Genomic DNA, 19748 nt, shown 5'->3' with positions numbered 1-19748 from the left:
TGGGTTGTTAGCTCAAAGGAAGAATAGACCCCTCCCTGCCTCTGGGGTTCTGGAGGCTTCCCCTTTGTAACTACTATTACATAGTCACTTAGGTGTTTCCAGCCCTGACCTACAAATGTGTGGAGCATTACAGAGGGTAGAGGTCATTCTCTACTGGAAGTTCACTTGGCCACAGGTGCATAAAGACCCTCTATGTCTGGCCTAAACTGTGAGATAAAAAAGGAGTTTGAGGGACTGCTTACACTCCACTATTTCTTCTGAGTTTTTCCCAATAAAACCCTATATCACATCTACGCCACATGGTACTAATGGGTACATGAATCTTTACAGGGCAACATCCAAAGAGGGTTTAAGCAAGTAAAAAACATAACAAAGAATTTGTTGGGTTGAAGCAAATTTAAAACAGGAAGCAAATTAAATATCATTACAAAATAGTTGTAGCTTGCTCTTAATAACAAAAGAATCTTTTCCTTCTGTCTTCAAAGATGAATAGTCACTTGTCAGCTCAAACCATTTATTAAATCCCAATGTTAGCCTTTTAGATTATGATCTTTTTTCACTAAAGTACCTTTAATTACGTCAAAATGTATATTTATCAACATTTCTTCTTCAAAAATTTTCAATAAGCTCTTCAGGCTAAGTCAGAATCATTGCTCACTCCTCTTGTCCCTTATCTTGCTACAGAGCTTGCTATTAGCAACTCCCAATTCTATAAATAATTATTGTATGTTTACTACATGCCAGAGATAAATAACACAATTCTACCCTGATGGAAACACAAGTTGTGTATGTTTTTGTTTAGTTTTTATTTTTAACTAATTCATTAATGTATAACATACACACATAGACACATACATGAGAAGTGTACAAATCATAAGTATACATCTCAATGAATAATCAAAGGTAAACAGACTTAAGTAATCGCCATTCAGGTAAAGCAATTATTAGCACCCTAGAATCTTCCTTTTCATGTCCCTTCTGTCAGGATCTCCTCTTTCTCCCCCAAAATAGCTCATACATCTTCAATACAGTAGGTGTTTTGCATGTTTCTGAACTTTATAAAAATTGAATTATACCATATGGGTTATTTCATGCAAAATTATGTTTATGAGACTGATCCATGTACGTGCATGTAACCACAGTTTGTGGCTCTACAGCAGAGGTCAGCAAACTACAGGCCCAAAGGCTAAAGCCTGTTTTTATAAATGGCTGTGTTGGAACATAACCACACTCATTTGTTTACATATTGCCTATGACTACTTCATTGCTACAACTGCAGAGTTAGGTAGACAATGTATGACCACAGACAACGTATGACCCACAAAATCTAAGATATTTACTATATTTGTCTACCCTTGCTCTATTCTACCATATGAATACACTGCAAGTTTTTAAGAAATCCATTCTGCTATTGATGAGCATTTGGGTCCTTTCTTAGATTATAGCTATTACAAACAAATTCCTATAAATATGTTTTTACAAAAACTTCTTTTTTGGTTAACAGGGACACAAATTTTTGTTGGATATTTACTTAGGAGTGGAATTGCTGAATTGAGCAGTAGGTTTCTATTTAGCCTTAGTAGAAAATGCCAGTTTTTCACAGTGGCTGTACCTATTTTTATCCCCATTAGCAGTATATTAAAGTTCCTATTGATCTACATCTGCAACAATGTGTGATATTTTCAGTCTCAAAATTTAGTCATTTGAACAAGAATGAAGCCTAATGTAAACTATAAACTTTTAGTGAGAATGATGCATCTAGGTAGGTTCATGAACTGCAACAAATGTACCACTGTGGTAGGGGATGATGACAATACGGGAGGCTATGCTTGTGTGGGGGAAGAGGATCTACGGAAAATCTATCTTCTGCTCAATTTTGCTATGAATCTAAAATTGCTCTAAGAAATGTGTGATTCCATCATGTAACATTCTCAAAATGACAAAATTATAGAGATGAAGAACAGATTAGTGGTTGCCAGGGGTTAGGGATAGTGGAGGTGAGGCAGGTGGGTGAGACTCTAAAGGGGTAACTTTAGAGAGCACAGGGAGAACTTTGTGGTAATAATACAGTTCAGTGTCTTGACTGTGGTGGTAATTATATGAATCTACACGTGATAAAATGGCACAAAACTATACACATACATTTGTGATAAGAAATGTCTATTTTCTTGTTTTAATATTATACAACATATTTCCTTTTTTTTTTTTTTTTTTTTTTCCCCCTAGAGACAGGGTCTTGCTCTGTTGCCCAGACTGGAACACAGTGGTACGACCACAGCTCACTGTAGTCTTGAACTCCTGGGCCCAGGTGATCTTCCCACCTCAACCTGTAGCTGGCACTACAGGTGCATGCCACCATGACAGGCTAATTTTTTTTTTAAGAGATGAAGTCTCACTATGTTGCCCACACTGGTCTTGAACTCCTGGCCTCAAGCAATCCTCCTGCCTCAGCCTCCAGAACAGCTGGGATTACAGGCATGAGCCACCTTGCCCAGCATTGTGTTATAGTTATATAAGATGTATATATAGTTATATATAAGATGTATATATAGTTATATATAAGATGTATATATAGTTATATATAAGATGTGACTTTTGAAGGGAAGTGACAGTACACAGTACCTCTCTGTACAATTTTTGCAACTTCCTGTGAATCTATAAATATCTCAAAATAAATATTCAGAAAAAGTTTTTAATGTAGTCATCCTGGTAGGTATATGTGTTATCTCACTGTAGCCTTAATTTGTATCTCTCTGATTACTAATGAGGCTGAAAACCTTGAGTATATTTGCTGATTTGGATAGCTTTTGTTGAGGTGACTATTCAATACTATTGCTCATTTTTCTATAGGGTTGTCTTTCTCTTATTGATTTGTAAGAGCTCTTTACAAAATGTTGTAAATACCTTTTGACACTTTTTTAACTTGCCTTTTTATTCTCTTATAGTATCTTGATGAAGTCCTTTAATGTAATGCAATTTATCAATTATTTCCTTCATTGTGCTTCCTGTTCAATAAATCTTCCCCACTGAAATATTACTGAGCTATTATTTCTATAAGTTTTATTATTTTGTGTTTCACGTTTAGAACTATAATCCATCTGGAATTCACTTTTCTAAACTGCATTCACATTTTCTATAAGCTTACTGATTTTTTGGTTCTGATTGTTCCATCTTACACCTTTCTTTATAAGAAAGGTGTGTGTTAAAATCTCCCACTATGATTATGAACGCACCTATTTGCCTGCAAATTTTATGTACTTTGAAGCTACATTATTATATGCACACAAATTTAGAACTATTATATCTTCTAAGGCAATGAAACTTGTCATGATTATAAAATATCCATCTTTATATCTTGAATAAGTTTTGCCTTAAAAACCTACTTTGCCTGATAGAGTAAATAGAGTTACACCAGCTTTGTTGTGTTTATTGCCACTATTTATTTAAATATATACACATATTTACCCTTCCCATTGCTCTTCATTTCTTCCTGCATCTCCAAGCTTCTTTCTGGAATCATTTTCCTCTGCCTGAAAAATTCCCTTTAGTATTTTCTTTAAAGCAGATCTGCCAAAAATAAATTTTCATAGTTTTCATTTCTCTGATAATATCTCTATTTCACCTTCATTTTTATAAGGTTTATTTAGAGCTTTATTTTACATCTCATAAATTCACCTATTTAAGCGTACAATTCAATTATTTGTTTACCTTTATTCTTGAACACTATTTTCCCTTTCTTTCAGGCACTGTAACTACATCATCCCTTTGTTCCCTCACCTCCATTATTTCTACTGAGAAGTTAGCTGTCTTACTGTTAATGCTTGTAAAGTAATCTGTCCTTTTTATCCAGCTTTTGTTTTCAGTTGTTTTATATGGATGATCTTGATGAGGTTTTCTTTGTATTTATCTTCTTTGAAGTTTTTAGGACTAGAATCTGTCCTTTGGTGTCTTTCATCAGGTTTGGAAAATTCTTACCCATAATCTCTTCAAATATTACTTACGCTTTATTCTCTCTCTCTTCCCCCTTTGGAGGATCCAGTGATATGTGTTAGACTATGTCTCTTACACCCTTTTCTGTATTTCCCATCTTTTTGCTCAATGCTTCACTCCGGATTTTTCTTTTGATCCATCTTCCAGTTTAACAATCTCTTCACTGTCCTTATCTACTATTAAGCCTACCCATTGCACTTGATTATGATACTTTTTAGTTCTAAAATTTCCACTTATTTTTTAAAGTTTCTGGCTCTATACTGAAATTCTCCATCTTATCTTTTATTTTTTAACTTATTAAAAACAAAGTCTGCTTGGTAACTCTATTTTCTGGATCACTAGGGGTCTGTTTCTATTTCCTGTTGTTTCTTTTGCTTTTTTCTATCATATCATATTGTCTTCTAATATTCCTAATTATTTTTTGAGGACCAGACATTATTACTAAAAGCTTGAGGCTTAGGATGGAACTGGCAGATGAGTCTGAGGGAAATGAAGACCCAAATGCCAGCCTTATTTCTCTAGGTTTCCTTGTCTTTCCAGACTTTTTTTTTTTTTTTTTTTTTTTTAGTGTCAAGCCTTTTATTCCATTTTGGTAGGTTTGTATAAAAATACTCTCTTTAGGAAAATAAATAGCAGCTACTCTCACTGTGGAGGCTTGGATTCCCTGGAGCTGAAGGCTTCTCAAAGCTGAGATCTGCAGATTAGCTCATCACAGAAGCCATGGGTACCTCCCCAGCTGTGCGGTTCAGGAGGGGGCGGCAGAATGGCCTGGTCCAAATACCTGCTGCTGCTGGCAGTGGGGCTGGTGAGTTGGTGTTCTAGGTGGGTAAAGTGGCACCTTCTGTCAGGGGGTAGGGTTGGATCACAGGAAGAGGGTGATGGAGAGTGTGGCAGTGATCTGGAAGGGGTTAGGGCTCCAGAGGACCTCTAAGGATCTACAAAGTCTCTGGGCTGCCAGGATTCCTCCGGCAGAAACGGGAAATATTTTGTCTCTGATTTAGTGCAAATTGTGCTAGAGACGCCAGTTCTAGAGAAACAGTGGGCAGCTTTGGTGGCCCCAAGCTGGCTCTACTGTGAAGCACAATATGGTCAGTCTCATTAGAGGGATGGAGAAGAAGCTGCTGGAGTTGGGTATGGGATACCGTCCAGGCCAGCTGGACTGGTAGGGGGAAGGGGAGGAGACGTTGCTTAGGGTGGCACCTGCTGGGAGTAAGGTTCGGGTGCCTCACAAAGCGAGGAGGGTTGGAGAGCCAAGGGGGTCAGAGGATGGGTCTCCGCTGCTGCTGCTACTCTTGTGATGAGCTGAGGCACAGGGCTCAGGAGTGCTGGGGTAGGTGAAGACCAGGCTGGGGGTGAAAGGAGTCAGGGAGGGTGTGGTCATGAGCTTGGGGGTGTGCAGTGCCTCAGGTTCAAGCACAGGCCCTGGGGAAAGGGAGATACCAGGTACAGGGCGGCAGGGGGCTGGCGGGCTGCTGGTGCCGCTGGTACCGCCTGTGTCCCCCTCCTTGGCTCCTTCGGGGATTGTGCAGGTGGGTCAGTGGGCTTCCAGCACCAGCTCCAGGCGCTCCATCTGCTTCTGCAGCTCCTCAATCTCTCGCTGCAGCCCGGATTTCTCATCTTCCAGTTTATCAGTCTCCGCCTGCAGGAAGTCAGTCAGTTCCTTCCTCCAGTTCCTACACTTGGCCGCAGCCAGCTTGTTCCGCTGGGGCCTTACTCGGCGGCGCTCCTCTTCCTCCGGGCTGATCTGTTCACAAGGCCTTGGACACACCCCTGGAGGCGGCCCCAGGGCCCGGATGACTCCTGGCTGGGGTTGTGGAGGGCTGGACTAAGGGTAGGTCAGAGGCCTGGGGTAACTGCTGGGCCCCAGAAAATGAGGCTGTACCATCCACTGCAGCTCCTGACTGCCACTCATGTTGTTGATCCTTGGCACGAGGTGGAATTTCTGCTGGGCTGCCTGCGCTGCAGCCGGGGGGCTGCGCGGGGCCGCCATACCCGCGCCATTCCCGGAGCTCGGGCCGGGTTCCCTGAAGTCTCAGAACATGCGCGGGGCTGGCGGCTCCGCGGGGTCCACGGCTGCTGGCTTCCGACTGTCTTTCCAGATTTTGACCACATGATGTTTTACCGTCTTGGCCCTCTACTGTGCCTTCACACAGATTTTTTAAACCTACTTTTTCAGCTGTTCTCAGCAATAGGGTTGATCTGAATTAGCCAGTCTACCACAACTGGATGCACAACCAAAGCCTAATTTTGGTTTTTGTTTTTGTTGTTGTTATTTTTAATAAATTTATACCTTGCCTTGTTCAAAAAGGGACCAAAGAGATTTAATGATCTAATGGATATAAAAAAAATTTGTAGCCTGGGCACAGTGGCTCACACCAGTAATCCCAGCACTTTGCAAGGCTAAGGCAGGTGGATCACCTGAAGTCAAGAGTTCGAGAGCAGCCTGGCCAACATAGTGAAACCTCATCTCTATTAAAAATATAAAAATTAGCTGGGCGTGGTGGCGGGCGCCTGTAGTCCCAGCTACTCAGGAGGCTGAGGCAGGAGAACTTCTTGAACCCAGGAGAGGGAGGTTGCAGTGACCCGAGATCACACCATTGCACTCCAACTTGGGTGACAGAGCAAAAGCTCTGTCTCAAAAAAAATAAAATTTTGTAAACAGATTACAATTCAGTATAAGTCAAAAACAAACATACATATGTGGTGCAAAGGTAGAATAGGAGAGTAATTTTTCTGGGATTGAGCACAAAATTTATCAAATAAGATTTTCCTGGAAGAGTAATATCTGAACTGGGGTTTATTTAGCTAAAAGATAAGGAGTTTGGCAAGTAAACAATGTGAAAAGCCACTGCAGGCAGAGGAAACTGCACATCCAACTTGGTATTTATGGATATAAATTTTAAAGCAGAGAGCAACAGGACAATGAAAATATGTAAAAGCCAAATCAAGAATTCATGAATTCTTGCTTGCCAAAGAATTTGAACTTTATTCTGGAGGGGGTGAGGAACCACTGAATAGAATTAAGAAAAATTGAGAAGTAATCATATTTATATTTTACGATGATGAAGGATTTTAGAAGGATGAAGGATTTTCCTTGGAATCATTTACTTTGAAAATAATGTAAGACTGAAACCATCAATGGCCACCGTTGCTCCCACTCAGAGAAAGCATAACTGAAAATGAAGCTAACACAGAGGAAAGTACACCAAAGATAGGGGTAAAGAAAAGCAAAGTCGTTCTTTGGTGTCTTATACAAAGCCTTGCCTAAAATCAATAACTGCTTCTTGGACTTGTAGTAAATTATCTAATTTGCTAGGAAAAAAAAAAATGAAATGAGAAATAAGGAGGAAAGACTACTCTGACAAGAGTTAAGCTAGAAAGAGAATGAACTAGAGCCAATAACATCCTATACAACTTCTATAGAGAGATGACGCATGGCAGTAGGAATGAATATGAAAGGACTGATAGGACCTAGTGACAAACTGCATGTTAGAAGTTACGATAAGTGGATGGGGATTCCTAAGGCATCCAAGCAAAATAAAAAATATAGGTTTGGGGTAGGTTTTCTTTCATTTTTTTAAATGAGAGACAGAATACAAAAAAGATGCCTATGAAACATAAGACAAATAACTGGAGAATTTAGTAGGCTACCGGTAATATAGTTCTAGAGTCTCACAAAGACACAAGGGAGTCATTAGCATACAGTTAATAAATAAAAACCCAAAACTTAAGAATAGAGTCTATCATTTCTAGACAAGCTATCAAAATAATAAGAGAAGTAGGCCAGGGATAAACCACTTTAAAAGGCAAACTGGCCAGGCACCGTGGCTCATGCCTGTAATCCCAGCACTTTGGGAGGCCAAGGCAGATGGATTACGAGGTCAGGAGTTCGAGGCCAGCCTGGCCAAAATGGTGAAACCCCATCTCTACTAAAAATACAAAACTTAGCCAGGCGTGGTGGTGCACACCTGTAGTCCCAGCTACTCAGGAGACTGAGGCAGAAGAATCGCTTGAACCCGGGAGGCGGAAGTTGCAGTGAGCCAAGATCGCGCCACTGCACTCCAGCCTGGGCGACAGACTGAGACTCTGTCTCAAAAATAAATAAATAAATAAATAAATAAATAAATAAAAGGCAAACCAAGGCCAGGTGTGGTGGTTCATGCCTGTAATCCCAACACTTTGGGAGGTCGAGGCAGGCAGATCAGCTGAGGTCAGGAGTTCAAGACCAGCCTGGCCAACATAGTGAAACCCCGTCTCTACTAAAAATACAAAAATGAGCTGGGTGTGCTGGCGGGCACCTGTAATCCCAGCTACTTGGGAGGCTGAGACAGGAGAATCGCTTGAACCCAGGAGGTGGAGGTTGCAGTGAGCCAAGGTTGCACCATTGCACTCCAGCCTGGGTGACGAGAGCTAAACTCCATCTCAAAAAAAAAAAAAAAAAAAAAAAAAGGCAAACCAAAATTGTGAACTTAAAGCTGTAAAATAATACATCCTGTTGTGTGTTTTATCACGATTAAAAAACAAAAGTAAAAAAGAAAGAGGGCAAGAAGACCACTTTGTTGTGCCATAAAATATAAATGTGCTGAACAGATGAGGACATGCTGGTTATAAGCAGGAGCCATCTTGAGAGAGCTCTAACCTGACTAGGTTTGAGATATTCTAAACATCAAAATGAATGAGGACAAGAATGGATAGAAATCCATGTTGGAGTCCATACTAGCACTGAAAAGGGAGAAAATTAAAATATAAAAATAAAAAATGAATTGGAGAGGAAAGTTCTTCTTTATAGAAGAATACTAACAGACGTATAGAGAATAACAAATTTAAAAATCACCATCTAAACAAAAAAATAAAAATAAAAAATAAAAAACATTAACCTAAAAAATAAAAGAATAAAAAATAAATAAAAATCACCATGTTGGCCAGGCACAGTGGCTCACGCCTGTAATCTCAGCACTTTGGGAGGCTGAGGCAGGTGGATCACGAGGTCAGGAGTTTGAGACCATCCTGGCCAACATGGTGAAACCTCGTCTCTATTGAAAATACAAAAATTAGCTGGGCGTGGTGGTATGCGCCTGTAGTCCAAGCTACTCGGGAGGCTGAGGCAGGAGAATCGCTTGAACCCAGGAGGTGGAGGTTTCAGTGAGCCGAGATTCCGCCACTGTACTCCAGCCTGGGGACAGAGCGAGAGTCCACCTCAAAAAAAAAATCACCATCTTATAATAAGCATAATAGCTGATTCAAGCAAAAATCACCAATGGAAGCTAAAATACTGAATAAATAAAGACTGTTGGGGGACACAGTTTAAAAATATCACTCCAAGGATCATTTATTAATTACAAAGGAGAAAAGGTACATTTACAGTGAGCAAATCTGGTAGATATCATCATAACCAAATGACCAAATCACCAATTCTAACCACATCAAATTTTGTAACTGACATCACATGTCTCTGGAGAGCATATACTAAACAGGGCACATTGCCTATGTAATGTTCTTGTCAAAAATACTTAACCTGGCTGGGCGTGGTGGCTCACGCCTGTAATCCCAGCACTTTGGGAGGTCAAGGTGGGCAGATCACTTGAGGTCTGGAGTTCGAGACCAACCTGGCCAACATGGTGAAACCCTGTCTCTACTGAAAATACAGAAAATTAGCCAGATGTAGTAGTGCATGCCTGTAATCCCAGCTACTCAGGAGGTTGAGGCAGGAGAATCACTTGAACTCGGGAGGCAGAGCCTGCAGTGAGACGAGATCACACCATTGCACTCCTGCCTGGGTGACAGAGCGAGACTCCATCTCAAAAAAAAAAATCTTAACCTGAAGCTAATCATATAAAGATATTGGGCAAATCCAAACTGAAGGACAAAACAACTGGCCTGAACTCTTGAAAAACATCAATGTCATGAATAGCCAAAAAGAAAAAAAAAAAGGCAGCACAACTGTTCAAAATGAAAGAACATCAAAATTATATGACTCTCAAGGCAATCTGTGATTCTTGTCTGGAACTAACTTAGAAAAAAATAAAACAAATTATAAAGGACAACTGAGACAACTGGAGAAATGTAAATATAAACTGCATATTCAATAATAGCATTCTATCAATGTTAAACTTCTTATGTTTTTGATAATTCTGGTTATGTAGGAGACTGTACTTGTTTTTCGGAGACACTTGCTGATGTATTTTAGGATAAGCTGACATAATGTCTACAACTAACTCTCAAATGATTCAGGAAAAAAATGTACATATATGCACCTATATATTTATACATAGAAAAAAAGGAAATATGGTAAGATGTTTGCCAAATCTGGATGAACAATACACTGGCATTCCTCATATTATGTATGTAACTTTTCTGAAGGTTTGAAATATTTCAAAATGAAGACTTGGAGGGAATAAAATATAGATGCATATTACTGATACAGAAAAATATTCATAACATTAAGTGAGAAAATTACATTGTCTTTCAAAGTCTACATTTCTCTGCAACTCATATTGGTCTGACTAGAAAGAGGAAGTTTAAGCAACAAGAATTTCCCTTCAGCCAAATTGCTTGAAGGAACCCTTGGTGCTTCAACTTTCTCACTTCCTATTCATGTCAATGTGAATTACAGTCTGATGGTAGGTCCAAGGTGGTCAGCAGTAAGGGATTTTTATTTTTTTATTTTATATTTATTCATTTTTTTTTCCCAAGACAGAGTCTTGCTGTCTTGCCCAGGCTGGAGTGCAGCAGCGCGATCTTGGCTCACTGCCACTTCTGCTTCTCGGGTTCAAGCAATTTTCTCTGCCTTAAAATAAGAAGTCAGTGGGGGAAAAAATATGAAAGCTGGTTGGGTGCAGTGGCTCACATCTATAATTCCAGCTCTTCAGGAGGCTGATGTGGAAGGATTACTTGAGGCCAGGAATTCAAGACCAGCATGATCAACACAGTGAGACACTGTCTCCACAAAAAAGTAAAAAATTAGTCAGGTGTGGTAACACATGCCTGTAGTCCCAACTACTGGGGAGGCTGAGACAGAGGCTCCCTTGAGCCTAGGAGTTTGAGGCTGCAGTAAGCTATGATCTCACCACTGCATTCCAGCCTAGGCACAACAGGGTGAGACCCTGTCTGAAAAAAAAAAAAAGAAAAAAATTAAAGCTATAGTTGAGATAGAATGTGTCCCTTTATGGGTCATAATCTCAGACACCATTTATTTTCTTGGCTTCTTCAGTGAAACTATATATAATAACCACATGGTTTTTTTTGTTGTTGTTTTGTTTTGAGATGGAGTCTTGATCTGTTGCCCAGGCTGGAGTGCAGTGGCACGATCTCGGCTCACTGCAACCTCCGCCTCCCGGGTTCAAGTGATTCTCCTGCCTCAGCCTCCTGAACAGCTGGGACTACAGGTGTGCGCCACCATGCCTGGCTAATTTTTGTATTTTTAGTAGAAACAGGTTTTCACCATGTTGGCCAGGATGGTCTCGAACTCCTGACTTCGTGATCCGCCTGCCTCTGCCTCCCAAAATGCTGGGGATTACAGGCGTGAGCCACTGCGCCCAGCCCACACCTATTTTTTTCCTCCAAATTGCCACTAGTGGACTTCCTGTCTCAATTGTTCCCTGTCCTTTTCTTTAATACCTTAAAAAGTTCAATCACTTTTCCTGCTTTAAGTCTCCCTTCTTTACTAAATACTCCAAAATCTACATTTCTGGCCTTCTTATCATCTCTAGGATTTAGAGAGGATAAAAGACATTTTACATGAATAGACACCATGACATCAACTCAGCATTTCCAAATCTGATCTCAAGATCATTCTCTCCTAGGTTTTCCTTGTTAATGTCCCTACTTCTTTCACAAGGTATTATGAACTGATTCTTTAAAATCTCTTCCCAATTTTGGCACTTTTTCATTCTCACGTAGGTTATTAATGAATGTTGAGAAAATAAACGATATTCCTTTTGTTCAGCACTTCATTTCACCCTTGGATTATTATAAGTGGGTTTTTAACTCAACTTCTGTCCTCCCCTATTCTGACCTAGGTTAATGCCTCATGTATATAAACCTATTAAACCACTATTTTGATCATTCCACTTTCTTTATAAAAACTGCAATTGCTCTTTATTCTAAATTCCTATATAGCTTTCAAGACACTTTGCAATCTGGTCCCACCTCACCTATCCAAACAATCTTCAGAGTACTGTAGTGCTAACATTTAATTTATAGAAATTCAATTATACTTGTTTAGCAATAATAATAACACTTTTTAAATGGGCCAGCAATGCCACTGCTATTCTACTCAATGAATGTATGCATTGATGTAATCAAACCCTAATGTTAATGCACAGAAAGAAAAACCTAACGAAAGGATGAATACATTTTGATAATGTCCTGACCACTGAAAAGTGCCCAAACAAGTATAGTTTTACCATATCCTTTCATGTTCAAAAATGTTGAAAAGCATAGAGAAATAACAACTAAAAGTAGAAAGAATTATTTTAAATATTAGCCTCTGGCCAGGTGCAGTGGCTCATGCCTGTAACTCCACCACTTTGGGAGGCCACGGCAGGTGGATTACTTGAGGTCAGGAGTTTGAGACCAGCCGGGCCAACATGGTGAAACCCCATCTCTACTAAAAATTCAAAAACTAGCCGGGCATTGTGGTGAGCACCTATAATCCCAGCTACTCAGGAGGCTGCAGCAGAACTGCTTGAACCCTGAGGGTGGAGGTTGCAATGAGCCAAGACCCCGCCACTGTGCTCCAGCCTGGGCAACAGAATGAGACTCCATCTCAAAAATAAATAAATGAAATAAAGTAAAATAATAAAATTTTTTTTAAAATCAGCTTCTAAAGAGAAAGATGACTATGGACAGGAAGACCCACCAAATTAGAATCTTTATAAATATGCTCAAGTACTTCAAAATTCAAGCACTTCAATACTTTATTTTATAAATATGATCCTGCTACATTACTACATATATATTTAGAAGCTTTTTTTTTTTTTGAGACAAGAGTTTCGCTCGTGTTGCCCAGGCTGGACTGGAGTGCAATGGCGCAATCTCGGCTCACTTCAACCTCCACCTCCCAGGTTCAAGAGATTCTCCGGCCTCAACCTCCCAAGTAGCTGGGGTTATAGGCGCCCACCACTACACCCAGCTAGTTTTTTATATTTTTAGTAGAGAGGGATTTCACCATGTTGGCCAAGCTGGTCTCAAACTCCTGCCCTTAGGTGATCTACCTGCCTCAGCCTCTCAAAGTGCTAGGTTACAGGCATGTGCCACCGTGCCCAGCTTTAGATGCATATTAAGGTGTAAGGCTATGCATAAAGTGATATGTATTTTACTGGTGATTTAAGAGAATTAGGAATATTTTGATCATTCTCAATTTTCAACTTAAAAGGGCTCTAAAACCTATTCCCAAATAATATTGAACTCTGTTAGATAATTCACATACTTAGCTCTCATTAGATAATCAATGTCAAGAAACCTTTTATTATTCAGGAGCCAATTTCAAAAAAAAGTTGTAAACTACTTTTTTCACAAATTATATCAACAGGCTATTAATAAACACATTCGTGCTTACATATTACTGTATTCTATCAATGAAGGAGTGACTAGAAACTTTATAAATTATATTGTAATTACTGGCCATAACTCTTTTTTCTTTTTTTTACTACTGGCCATAATTCTATATTTGATGAAGACACTTCAGAAACTCATTTGTTTTCCATTTATTGACTTTATAAGTTCTTAATTTTGAATTCTGGGTCACAAAAAGTACTCTTCAATCTACTTTCTTTGAAACACAAGATTTTCTTCAGCCACTGTTCTAGCAATACACATCCAGATTTCATTATTTAAGAGGCAATCTACCCACTTAGAGCACCCCATACTACTTTCTGTCCTCAACTTCTCTTTTTTACTGTTCCCCTTCATAAATCAAGCCCACCAGCTACCTTCTCTAGCTAAACTACTTATTCTCTGTTTTGATTTTGTACATATATCCAAACATTGCCTAATAATCAAGGCAAAACTCTTGCATGCATCAAGGGGAGGAATTTTTTAAAGAATGCATAAAAGAGCAAATTTTTCAATCGCTGTCTTAGCAGTGAGAAAAAGGGAAAGACTCCGCCACAGAAATCTGAGCAAAGAAACCAGGCAGTCTTAGAAAAAGGGCAAGAAAGAAGCCAGCCAGTTGTTTGGGGCTAACTAGTTCACACCTCAGAGCAAATACACAAAAGAGGTCTTTCGTCCCAGCTCAACAAAGAGGAGAATCATAAAGAATCTGGGGACTGGAAACTCCATCACTCCTCAACACTGTTCACAAATTGCCTATCACTATGCTTAGCACCTAACAGCTACTCAAATATCTGTTAAATGAATAAATGGATAAATGAATGAATGAGTGAACAAATGGGATAGACACTGTCATCAAGGAGAATGTGTTCCAATGGAAGTTATCTTCTGTGTCCTTTATTTTTGATCAGGAATACTAAGCATAACAGTGGGTCCCAGATCAGATGTTTTATAATACAGAATATTCATTATTTAGGACCTAGTTTTAAGTTCTAGGCTTCTCTAGGATGCTTCCCTTGATTATGCCAACCTAAAACTCTCAAAATTCTTTCATCCAGCTATTTTTAAATAACTTTTCTGTTTTGAAATATCTTGTATAAAACCTATGTGTATGGTATGAAAATTAATACAATGAACACTGCATGCTACTACCATCTATGTTAACAGGACACTGCCAATATCCTAGAAGTCTCTTTTTGCCCCTGCCCAATCCCATTCCCCTCCTTCTCTCCAGAAAAACCACCATGTTGACCTTAGCAAGACCAATTTCCTAATTGTTCTTTCATTTATTACCTTTGAAAGTTTCCCTAGGCAATATATTTCATTTCCCCTGTTTTGGAACTGTATATTAATAAAATCATATTTTCTGCATATATTATATGGCTAACATCCACCAAACTTTTAAAACTTCTTTACTTTGGAATTTTTCTAACATATACAAAAATAGAATAGTATAACAAAGTCCTATATACACATCACATGGTTTCAACAACTATCACCATTTTACCATTCTCTTATTTGATCTATATTGGCATTGTTTTTAAAATCATCTTCATTTCTATACCAATTATTTCACTGTTAAATACCATACCACTGGATACAAAACACATATAATACCATTTTAGACATAATGAAGCTATTAGATTTAACAATATGTATGTGTCTCATAGTCCACACATTCAAAAGTTTCTCTACAAAAGATACACACACATATGTACACATATAGACATAACTAGAAATGGAATTGATGTGTATTAGAAAAATGCATGTATACATATATACATGTGGAAATGGAACTGATGCTTCTTAGGATACATAAACAATCAACTTTAATAAGTAATACTAAAGTTGGTTGTAACAACTTAATGTAACACCAACAGTGATGTGTGAATTCATGTTGCACCACTTCTTTACCAAGACTTAATATTGTCAGATTTTTTAATTTTATGATGTAATGGGTATGGTCTTCTGCTTCTGGCTGTGATGGAGCAACCAATACCAGCCTGTGCCTCCTAATGTAAATAACCATAAAACTGATATGACTATGAAACAACTATTTTTAGGGATTGAACAAAAGCAATGTAAGACTGTGATCTCTGAGAGAAAAACTCATAAGATGGGCTCCACGATCACTCCAGCTCTCTTTCTGGGTACAATTTCCTAACCATGGCACAGCAAGCTTCAGCCCAAGCAAAGTGTAACTGTCCTGCTGAGCTGAGAAGGTAGTGCTTTAGAATTTACTACAGTTGAAGCAGTGGAACCTGTGGAATAGAGCACTGGAGACAATCTATGCAGGGAAGAGGCAGGCAATAAGTCCATGTGAGGGTCAGGCTGCTGTGTGTCCTTGGCTGGAGGCAGAGCACAAATGTTCAGGAAAAGACTACCTAACACATATCCCAAAGTGACTGCTATGTGGTTACGCTGAACAGATATACTAAAGGTCCAGTAGTGCTGGGGGATGGTGAACATACAAGCCCAGTTAAGAATGGATACCCTTTGTAAGCTACTCATTAACCCTCTGGGCATTCATCTGTGATAACAGCTTAGAAATGAAGCCATGCTACAGAATAAGGTCCACACTCGAGTATAGAGAATAAGACCTACTCTAGACTCACTAGCAAAGCCTAATATAAAACCTGATAAGATCTAGAGGAGACACAGAATTTGGAGGTTAAGTTCTGTCAAGTTAAAGAGGCTTTCCACAGATCTAACAAAGAGTAAAATAAGCCTACACAATTCCAAGTATAGCCTACAACGCCCAATAAAACAAAAAAACTCAACATCCTTCAGAGGAAGATGACATCTATAATCTCTACAGCATATGTATAATGCACAGTATAAAACTTTAAAAATTACTAGCAGTGAAAATAAATAGGAAAATGTAACCCATAGTCAAGATAAAAAAGCAGTCAGTAGATCGCTCAAATGTTATCACAAGATCTCTCAAATGTCAAATGTCAGATTTTAAGACAAGGACTTCAAAGCAACTATTATAAATATATATGAAGAAACAGAAGAAAAACATGGTCTTAATAAGTGAAGAGATAGGAAATCGCAGCCCAAAAAATGCAAACTATAAAAAATGGAAATTCCAGAACTGAAAAATTTATACTTGGACGGGCCTAAAAATAGAATGAAAATGGCAGACAAAAATTAGTGAAGTTTAAGACAGAATGATAAATATAGTCCAATCTATAGAACATAAATATTTCAGAAAACAGAAAGAACCAGGCATGGTGGCTCACACCTGAAATCCCAGCTACTCAGGAAGCTGACATGGGAAGATCACTTGAGCCTAGGATTTCACAAGAAGTCTGGGTAATATCTCAAAAAAACAAAACAAAAAAAACAGAAAGAACCTCAAGGACCTGTGAAATATTATCAAATAGTATAATATACCCGTAAGTAAATTCCCAAGTAAAAAATAAGTAAGGAACAGAAAAAATATTTGAAGAATGAATGACTGAAATGTCCCCAAATTTGATGAAAAACATCAAATTACTAATTCAAAAGTCTCAGCTAACCTCAAATTGAATATATTCAAAGAAAACCAAACCAAGACACATCATAGTAAAACTGCTGAAAATCAATGGTAAAGTAAAAATCTTGAAAGCCAGAGGGGGAAACAACACATTACATACAAGGGAACAAGAATACAAATAATGGCTGACTTCTGTGGTTCTCAACTGGGTTTTGATTTTGTCCACACCTCTACCATACATTTTTCATTGTCATGGGATTGGGGTGGGGGGATGCTACTGGCATCTTGTGGGTAGAGACTAGAGATAATGCTAACCATCCCATGATGTATAAGACAGCTTCTACAACAAAGAATCACCTAGTTCGAAATGTTAATAGTACTGAGATTGAGAAACGCTGTACTACATGCTCCGAATCCTATCTAGTCTTGTATTTTCAGGAACTTAGCCCCATTATCTACTCTCAACTGTATCTCCAATTCTCTCTTTACACTGGACCGTTCCCATCACCATGTAAAATGTTCTAGTACTTTTCATTCTTTAAAAGCATATTAATATAGATACACACACACACACACACACACGTCCTGTGCCTTAACTTATCTATGTTCAGATACTGTCATTTCTCCAATACCTATACCAAGTTTCAATATTTGAGTGCAATATACTCTTATACATTTGAATGTATCATACTCATATTTCTGCTTATTAATTCATTCACACTCTCCCCCACCACTGTTCCACTGAGATATCTCAGCACATTTCTTCTCTCTTGTTTATCGAGAGGCTCAAAACTGAATTCAGTGGTCAATTATGATAGTTCTCTTCTGCCTAGATTTTCCAGTTTAATTAGCTCCACCCACCTCACCATTTTGAATTATTTAGAGATTGTATTTTCAATTGTCAGTCATGTTCACTACCAAATTCCCAGCTCCCAACACTGTTTGGTACACAGCAGACACAAATATATGTTAATGAGTGAATCCCTGTCAGAGTCAATTTATTATAAGGCTGCCATATTTGAAATATAGGACTAACTTGTGCAAGGGGTTATGGCTAGCATTTACATAATGAGGCAAAACTTGAAATCAGGTCTCTTTTTTTTTTTTTTGAAACGGAGTCTTGCTCTGTCACCAGGCTGGAGTGCAGTGGCGTGATCTTGGCTTACTCCAACCTCTGCCTCCCGGGTTCAAGTGATTCTCCTGCCTCAGCCTCCCGAATAGCTGAGACTACAGGTGTGTGCCACCACACCCAGATAATTTTTATATTTTTAGTAGAGATGGGGTTTCACCATGTTGGCCAGGATGGTCTCAATCTCTTGACCTCGTGATCAGCCTGCCTCGGCCTCCCAAAGTGCTGGGATTACAGGCATGAGCCACCGTGCCTGGCCTCTAAAATCAGGTCTCTTGATTCATTTGACTCTCCAGCAGAAAGAACTTTAGTTCAAAACCATTTCTAAAGAGAGAGTAACTACAGTTAACTTGAGAGCTCACGTTGTCCATGAAAGGAAAGTGATCTGAGAAGTCTTTCAGAGTAAGGTGTTAGGAAGAGTGTAAAAGAATTTTGCATTTTGAAATATACAACATAACCCAGGCACAGTGGCTCACGCCTGTAATCCCAGGACTTTGGTAGGCTGAGGCGGGCAGATCACCTAAGGTTGGGAGTTCCAGACCAGTCTGAGAAACATGGAGAAACCCCGTCTCTACTAAAAATACAAAATTAGCCAGGTGTGGTGGCACATGCCTGTAATCCCAGATACTCGGGGGGCTGAGGCAGAAGAATAGCTTGAACCCGGGAGGCGGAGGTTGCAGTGAGCCGAGATCGCGCCATTGAACTCCAGCCTGGGCAACAAGAGCGAAACTCCATCTCAAAACAAAACAACAAAAAAAGAAATATACAACATAAGAGGACTAATAATGGAACTGTGGCACCTGGAAGAACTCCACAGACTGTACCTTGATGGCACAGTTTCTATGTAAAGGCTGCCTAAGCTTCCACATTCCTTAAATTCCTGGTCTTTCCTCCATTTGTAGCATTGTTTCTGGTCCCACATAACCATCTGGTCTTTGTTCTTTCTTCATATATGCCCAGTTTTTTACAGTTTTCAAATTCTTTACAACCCCACGAGGTGGAGAGGGTAAGAATGATCCCCGCCTGAGATTCACAGAAGTTAGGTGTTGGTCCAGAACTGCACTCCCAATGGAACTTGCACATAGTTGACTGCTGGTCAAGAACAAGCTTTGCCAGACAGGTTCTCAACTTGGTGTACTTCTCTAATGAGGAGAAAAGGTCAGCTCAAGTGGTGGTGAGGAGACAGGAAGTTTACATGACTCTCCTCTTGACGTCAGTATGAAGTTATTGTTTCTGTCTGCCAGCCATCTCCTGATAAACGTGTACAGCATGTCCACCTTTATACCAAATACTCTGCCACAACTGAAGTTCCTTTCACTATCTGAAATAAATACAGGTAAGGACTTGCCTCATTTGTAAGGGGGAATGCTGCATAAGAGAGTGAAGTAATCAGCAAAGTCAAAGTGAAGGAGAGCCATCCAGTCTTCCAAGGCTCAAGGACCCCAATAATTCCAGAATGCTGTCTGGGTCAAGGCAGAAGAAAGCCACTAGAGGTGGGCTTTCTTGTTGAGAGTATAACCTCTCAACAATGTGCTTGCTATGGTCTCAATCATCTAACAACTGGAAATGTTCTCTCAAATACCACAAAGCTAAGTA

At 39.3% G+C, this 19748-nt stretch overlaps 1 protein-coding gene and 1 pseudogene across 8 annotated transcripts in view; both read right to left on the bottom strand.

Moving 5' to 3' along the window:
• The window catches only part of LARP1B (La ribonucleoprotein 1B), a 157665-nt gene that overhangs the window by 58061 nt on the left and 79856 nt on the right, over positions 1 to 19748 (bottom strand). The window lies entirely within an intron of this gene.
• LOC134739465 (fos-related antigen 1-like) lies at positions 3601 to 6089 on the bottom strand (annotated as a pseudogene).

Source organism: Pongo pygmaeus, chromosome 3 (assembly GCF_028885625.2).
Source record: "Pongo pygmaeus isolate AG05252 chromosome 3, NHGRI_mPonPyg2-v2.0_pri, whole genome shotgun sequence".
NCBI classification, from domain to species: domain Eukaryota; kingdom Metazoa; phylum Chordata; class Mammalia; order Primates; family Hominidae; genus Pongo; species Pongo pygmaeus.
Note: the sequence above shows the minus strand (reverse complement) of the source record. Positions and strands in the feature narration are given on the sequence as shown.